The following is an 8,003-nucleotide window of genomic DNA, read 5'->3' as shown; positions in this document are numbered from 1 at the left end:
GGCATGATCTGTGATGGGGCAATCGTGAAGTAGTTTAGCACCTCCCAAACGAGGCGAGGAATAGGCAACCTCAACCCATCATGAAACCACTTCTCATATACACTCACCCAGCCTTTTGCCTCCCAATTAACCTGCTCATATGACCGTGGCGCCCGGATCTTAACCGAACCTGGAATGTGATACATAGTCTGAATTTGCCACACGTCACTATCCTTGAGCACGGGCAGATAATCCCTTGCCAAGATCCCACTACCTGTTGGCTTGGCTCTTCCTCAGAGCTACTATTGGACGAGGGTGAACTACTAGCACCTTCGGAGTCTTCCCCACTTCCCCCATGCCTGCCCGAATGACTCGGGACTAACAGCACTAGCCCCGGGGGTAACTACAGTAACATCGTTCGGTAAACCCATCGGAACGGAGCCCTCGGGCATCATTACTATGGTCGGGGCACGTTTGACATCTGCCCCAACCTCGCCCAGATTACTCGATTCTGAATCTGACATCTCAGCCCGTTTGACCTACCCGACCAACCGATTGTTCTCGATAACTTAACCTCCCAAAATCCTAAGTGTCGGACCACCACTCGTCTTCTACATCTGACCGAACAACAAGACAAGAACCCCAGTTATTGCTCACCCTTCAGCACCAACCGACCTATCCCTACTAACCACCTGTCAATTTAAGAGACCCTAGAACACTAATCATCCCTCGCCACTGACCAACCTATTCCCGTTGACAAACTTCAGGACCCTAGGACACTAATCGGCCCTTGCTACTGACCGATCGAGTTGAAAACTCAACACTACTCTCGCTCGTCCCAAGCGACCGACCAACGCTCCAGCTCATCGTTCCCGTGAGTCCACTCGCCCTGAGTCACCAACCCACCAATTCAAACACTAAAACTGCCTACTCGGTCTGAGCGACCGACCCGTGGTTCAAGTCCACTTCGCACGACCCCCTTCTATTTGGTTGGATAAACAGGATAACCTACCTACCCACTCAACCCGAGTCCAAAACTTGAATCGTTTTGTTTTCTCGGTTCTGTCCAAAACACTCAAAAATACCCAGAAACAGACCAAATCGTCGGAGACCCACCAGAATATCCCAAAATTCATGCTTATTCTCAAAATCTGTAATCTAAACACCTCAAAACCCACTCGAAATCCCTCGAAACTTCAAAAAATCTCAACCTCTCTCCCAAACCTAAGCAAAAACAAGCAAACAAGCAAAACAAATGAAAATTCAGCCTAAGTAAATAGTGTTTACTATAACCGATCCCGAAAATTGCAAAAGGCAAACCACCGTTGCTCAAGAAACTGGAACAAAAAAGAAGAAAAGAAAAGGAAAGGAAAAAAGTTTGCAGAAAATGGAGGAAAAACGCGAATGGGAGATGAACAATAATCCCCTCGTTTTTATAAGAAAAATCTAAGGGAAGTAGACATGTTGCAGCTCGTGATTGGCCAAAGGTCAGAGCGACTCTTCATTTTCCCGCCTCCAAAATGAAGAGTTGATCGCCACCATACACATGGCAGGGATCCACAGCACCTAGGAAAACCGCAGCACCGTACGGAAGCTATGCTCAACCGCACTCTCTTCCCAACCGATTTAGCATGCGACTACCGAAACAGACCCAACAGTCATGTGTCACATGCCGAGGAGACTCCCGAATGGTCGACTAGCTTAGAACAGTCTGGCTCGTGTTCCCCCTCAAAATGATCCAAGGCAAGAAGCCTCACCCATTCAGTTTTCCATGGCGGACGAGTGGCAACCAAAGGTCAATCTTCGCACATAGTACTCGACCCTATGGCTTTTTATTAAGACAGCCCTATGGTATCACCCAAGCATCCGTCATACGGTTGAACAAGCTGGCCGATTCAATCTCCTCCACTCGTTCACCCCAGTTCACTGACCGAATGCACCTTCATTCCTCTTTATTTACTCAACCCGACATAACGATTGAAATGCCCGCAGAGGCATGCTCATCCTTACCCTCGGGCAGACGCACCGAACGGATACGTGCACCCCGGAAGTTCCGTTATTATCTCATTCCACTCGGTCCCTCACACTGATCGGGTGCACCCTCTTGAATCAGTTGCATACCCCGGCTCGTCAATGGATACCAAATATCCCTTGACCATAAATCTCCTGCATCGAACTGGTCATTCTTACCGATAATCGGCCATCCGGGAAGGGTGATCGAACACGTCTCGCTCGTTTCCTACTTTCTGACTTAAGAAAACCTTAACTCAGAGAGTAGGGGCCAAACTATTAGGGCCAAAAATCTTCCTAAGCCTAAATAGGAAAATGGGTCTGATAATGAGGAAAAGGCTGGGCCTAGTCTCGATGCGGCCCAATCCAAAACTCACTTGATTAGGCTCAAGTGATACTAAGTACAGTCAGCCCAAACCGTTTGTTCACAAGCCTCCTAGTCCCAATTCACTTCTTGGATCTATGAACGAATTTAGAGCCCATGGTCATCTACAGATCACATTCCTATGCGAACACTGGTAAAGTAGTCCACTACCACCCCAACTCCCCCAAGGTTCGTGTCAGAGTCATACTTGGACTCCCTTTCATACCAGGATAAGGGGATCAAAGGATATATCCCTAGAGGAAACGGATCGCTATGAGAACTCCTAATCCCACCAGGATTGGAAGACCAGACAGTCACTATTTAAACAGAGGTCATCCCTCTCACAAGGAAGATTACACTACACCTACAGACCCTGGAGTTCTAGTTTGAGAACTTCACATCACAGCCGTAGTCATAGTCCCTGACTAGACTTTGGTAACCTCTCTACTCCCTAGCCCTCACTAAATCAACTTTTCAGCCTTGCTAACTTGAGCGTCGAAGTGCCTATGGCAAACACCACCCCGGTGTTTTCCGTCGCTTCACGTGTGTTTCTTTACGTGTATAGGTACAATAGATCGCTAGTGGACTCAACCTCACGAGATTAATCCCTTCTTCTGTACAGGTAGATTTTTATGTCTACAGCCGTATTTTTCATTTGGCCAATACTGACAGCATTAAAGAGTACATGGAGAGCTTTAGAGTTGAAATTAGACTCTTCCAACTCAGCTGCGGTTCATTGATCTAGGGGTTTTTCCTTAATACCAACTTCTTCACTCACAACTTGCAGTTCTTTCCAACCCACAACACAAGCATTCCAAGCCCTTTCATCAATAGATTTAAAAAAGGCTTTCATCTCCAACAATAGTGGTCTATGAGTAGATCCACCTTCACCAAAGAAACTCATAGTGACAGGACAACAAATGTGGTCACACAGAACACGATGATCACACAGATCAAAATGAGCAGATCTGCTCAACCAGACACAAAACGAAAGACAACACAGACAAGCACAAACTCAAATTAAAAATCTGACAAACAAGCAAGGATCAACTAAAATAACTCTTCAAACTGTGCTCTGATACCAAATGAAAGTTTTAAAGGATTACCAAGTGTTTAAAACTTATGCGGAATGGGTTGCTTATTCAATTTTTAGTGCAAATGAGTTGTGTAAAACTTAATAAAAATTTACATCAAAGCAAGTAAAGAACATTCTCATTTTTACATGGTTCGACATCAAGCCTACATCCACGAGACCATGTCCAAAGGAAACAAATTCACTATGAAATACTTATGAGTTCAAATACAAAGCAAGATAACAAAAGTTATAAAAACACTCACTAATTTCTACATGACAACAGTATCTTTCTTTGTTGAACTTCAAGTTCTCATAGCAAGCTTCACGTATACAACAACATCATGTTGAAGAATGGCTCCTCTCAAGATTCAACAATGAAGATAGTACAGCAGCTTACACACAAGCTCTCGTCACAATGGAAACAGCATCCAAAGACTCACACAAGGAGACAAGTAAAGATGGTAATTCTAAGCCTTCCAAAGCATAGTAAGAAATCTTATCCAAAATGAGAACCTCAAAGAATATTCAGAGAGGAAAACAAATGTGTTCAGATTCCTTGAAGAAAATGCCAGAAATGAGTGAATATAAAGATATCAATGCGTCAAGGGTTAGGGGACAAAAAAGTTAAATATTAACTTTTGTGTTTTTCTTTTTGCACAAGAAACTAAGGACCACAAAGAAAAGCAATATTCTTTTTCTTACAAGGCAAATAAAAAGTGGACAAGTGTAAAAGAACAAATCAAAATATCAACAAGGAATAATATTGTCCAAAAAGTAAAAAGAGTGCGTAAAGTGTGATTGAGGAAAAATATCTGTTAGAAGTATTGTGAGTATAGATATGCTAAAGTGTTCACACTTGTGAGAGTGTTCACCTTTAGTAAGTGTGCTCCCAATGGTAGAAAGGAAAAAATAGTGTGTATTATAAGGTGACAAAAACATTAACAATCAACAATTAGGCTTATTTACATTTAGGCATGTGCATGGTATCTTTAATTGAGAGTAAATTCGGTATTCCATATCACATCACTTAAATCTAAAATGCCTCAAATCCAAAAATACAATTATATATGTAAGTTTAAACCGTAAAAATCAAGTCAGAATCAAGCTGCTTCTTCTTCCACTGGTGGGTTTGAACCCCCAAAATCGGCGAATCCGCCATGTGCAGAATGATTAACATTACCATATTTTATAAATAAACTTTGAATGTCTGAATCTTAAAATAATTATCCGTTTACACTACATTCTACGTAGAGGTGGAAAAAATGGGCCGGGTTAGGCGGGCCAACCCTAACCCGGCCCGTAAAAAAGAGGGCTCAAACCGGGCCGGGTTGAGCCCAACTCGCCAGCAACCCCCGGGCGGGCCGGGTTGCACAATGGTAACCCGGCGGCCCGCGGGTTGCTAATTTGTCCTCTTTGTAAGAGGCCCGCAACCCGGCGGGTTGCTGGCGGGTTGGCCCAAAAAAAAAAAAACAAATTGTAATCTTTTTATTTTCTCAATTACACTTTTACCCTTGAAATATAACCGTTTTATAGCCTTGAGGGGTCTTTTTCGTCATTTTCTTTCCCTATTTTTTTCTATAAATTGGCCCTAAACTCTCATATTTTCTCCACAACTCAAATTCTCTCATTTTCTCATATTCTCTATTCTAATCTCTATTCTCTCAACTCTCAGTCTCATTATTCATTTATTCTCTTAATATTTTTGTTATCAATTTGCTCTATTTTAATTTTTATTAGGTTTTGCAATTTCAATTCATATTTCCAATTTCCATATTCAAATCTCTTTCTTTATTTTTATTTCTCTACATCATTTTTTTTTTCAACTACAAGTCTACAATGGATAGATATTTCTCTCCATCAATTTCAATGAGGAAGAAACTATTATCCTAGTCCTAGTCCCGCTGTTTTACTATGAATGCAGGAGATTCAAATAGTCCCGATGTCCAATCCCAGTCTCAGAATCCGATACACCTCAAAATTGCCGTCGATTCCAACAGCGCCCGTGGTTCTAGAAGTCGTCCTCGTAATCATCGTCCTCGTCCAACTTCACTCAAGCTGAGGCGGGATCATAACTGCCGTCGAAAGCGAAAACAGACACACATCAGACGTTTGGGCGCATTTCGACAAGTTTTACGAGACAGAAAATGGCGTTCAAGTCAAGAAAGCAAGATGCAAATATTGTGCAAATGTTTATAAAGCTGATCCGGTAATGGTACTAGTATTTAAAAGGCATGCTAATAAACTATTAATCAACATGGAAATAAGAAAGCAATCAACTCAAATAACTAATATGGGTACTACTGGCGTTTAATTCTGATGTATATAGGGAACTTTAGCTTATATATTGCTGCATCTGATCAACCTATTAATAGGCAAAAGATAAATATTTTGAAGATTTGTTCAAATTCATTTTTTCCAGATTTAAAAGTTATTCTAAAACTGCAACTAGAAATGATTTAATAAAATTGTTTAAAAAAATGAAATTAGAATTAAAAAATAAATTTCATACTTGTCATATTAGTGTGGCTTTAACTGCTGATATTTTGAGTGGTAGAGCTAAACAAGATTATATTTGTGTGACTAGTTATTATTTTGATAATGAATTTAAATTAAATAAATCTTTATTAGGATTTAGATTAATGGATGTAGATCATAGTGGTTTAGAATCTATAATAAAATTATTGAAGTTTTGAAGTTATGATATTATTGATAAAGTGATAAGTTTAACTTTAGATAATGCAAGTTCTAATAGTAAAGCTATAGAATTTTTTAAATAATTATCTTTTATATAATATTTGAAGTTTTTTCCACCAACGATGTGCATGTCATGTTATAATTTAATTGTGAAAAGTGGTATGAAACAATTAAACAAAATATTGTAGAATTAGGGAATCTTTAGCTTGGATTACTGGTAGTAATAAAAGAAATGCTGAATTTCAGAAGCTTGTATAAAATCAAATATGTCTCCTAGAACTTTTGCATTAGATATGCCTGTTAGATGGAATAGTACTTATTTAATGCTTGATTCATGTTTACCTTATGCTAATATAATTAGTACTTTTGTAGCAAATAATAGAGGTCCTCATCATTTGGTAGAAAATGATTGGAAGATAGCTAAAGTATTTCATTCTTTCTCAAATGTTTTTACCAAGCCACTTTACAACTTTCTGGTGTGTATTATCCTACTAGTCCATTGGTAATACATGCAATTATAAAAATTTCCGGTTATTTACAAAAAACAAAGACAATGAAATTTTACATGCACCAATACAGGCAATGGAAAAAAAAATTTGAATATTGGAAACGCTTCCTTTTCTTATTGTTTAGGTGCATATTTTGATCCTAGAATTAATTAGCACTTTAGAAATGGTCTTGAAAATTTAAGTGAAAATTTACAAATGAATCATATGTCAATCAAATAGAGAGTAAAAAATAGTCTTTTCGAAGTATATTTCCAGTATGAAAACAGTATGGGAACCCCTAGTCGCAAAGAGGCGAATATCCAGAGAAGCTGTAGCAAAGAAACAAATGAAGACTTATCTCTTGGAATGCACTGAATAGGCCGAAGAGGACCCGAGTCCGAAGCACACCTCCTCTTCAGAAGCACCACCAACAACAACAACAACAACTAATGCTGTCCTCCATGGAGTCGCAGAGTAATGAACTTCAACAATATTTGGTAACCCCCGAATGTTTTTCAACGGTCACTTTGATCTCTTAGAGTATTGGAGAGCCAGAAAATGTATTTTTCTGGTATTATCAAGCCTTGCCTTGATGTTTTCGCGTTCTCTCGTCTCAACCGTCTCATCCGAACAAACATTTAGTGCGTGGAGGATTTTAAATGAAAGAGGACTAAACTTGCTCCAAAATAATTGAAGTCCTCACATGTCTTCGAGATGGGAACGATCGCGCCATCAGATCATACGAGTTTATCGACAATGCTTTAGTAGAATCATTTCATTTTGTAATATAGAGTGATACAGATGAGGGAGGTCCTGTGAACCACCCCCAATTTAGTTGTTTTGTAAAATGTAATTTGTAAATTAATTGTCAATTATTGCACTCTTTTTTCTTTACCATTTTTCTCCCATTGGGTTTTCTTGGTGGTTTTTTACGAGCCAATAATTGTTGTAATTCTTTTTTATTTTTGATAAATGATAAGTCTAATTTTTCTTTATTACATTTTATTGTATTAAAATTGAATTAATATTGAAATGTTAACAAAAAAAAAAAAATTGAATTGAATTGAATTATTGATATTTGAAAAGTTAACTAAAAACAATTATATTTATATTATTTATTTGAAAAGTTAAATTAAAACACAAAAAACACAAAAAAAAAAGAAAATCGGGCTAACCCGGCCCGGACCGTGCCTAACCCGGCGGTTAGGGTTGGCGGCCGGCTGGGGGCCAGCCACTCTCCCTAAATTGGCGGGCCTAACCCGCCCGCCTTTGTTGGCGGGCGGTTAAGCCCAGCCCCCAAAGCATAACCCGTCGCGGGCCGGGCCGGCCGGGCCGGACGGGTTACTTTTCCACCATTAATTCTACGCACACATACCCTAAGGCAAATTTAAAA

This window comes from Pistacia vera, unplaced genomic scaffold (assembly GCF_008641045.1).
Source record: "Pistacia vera cultivar Batoury unplaced genomic scaffold, PisVer_v2 Contig617, whole genome shotgun sequence".
Classification (NCBI taxonomy): domain Eukaryota; kingdom Viridiplantae; phylum Streptophyta; class Magnoliopsida; order Sapindales; family Anacardiaceae; genus Pistacia; species Pistacia vera.
Note: the sequence above shows the minus strand (reverse complement) of the source record.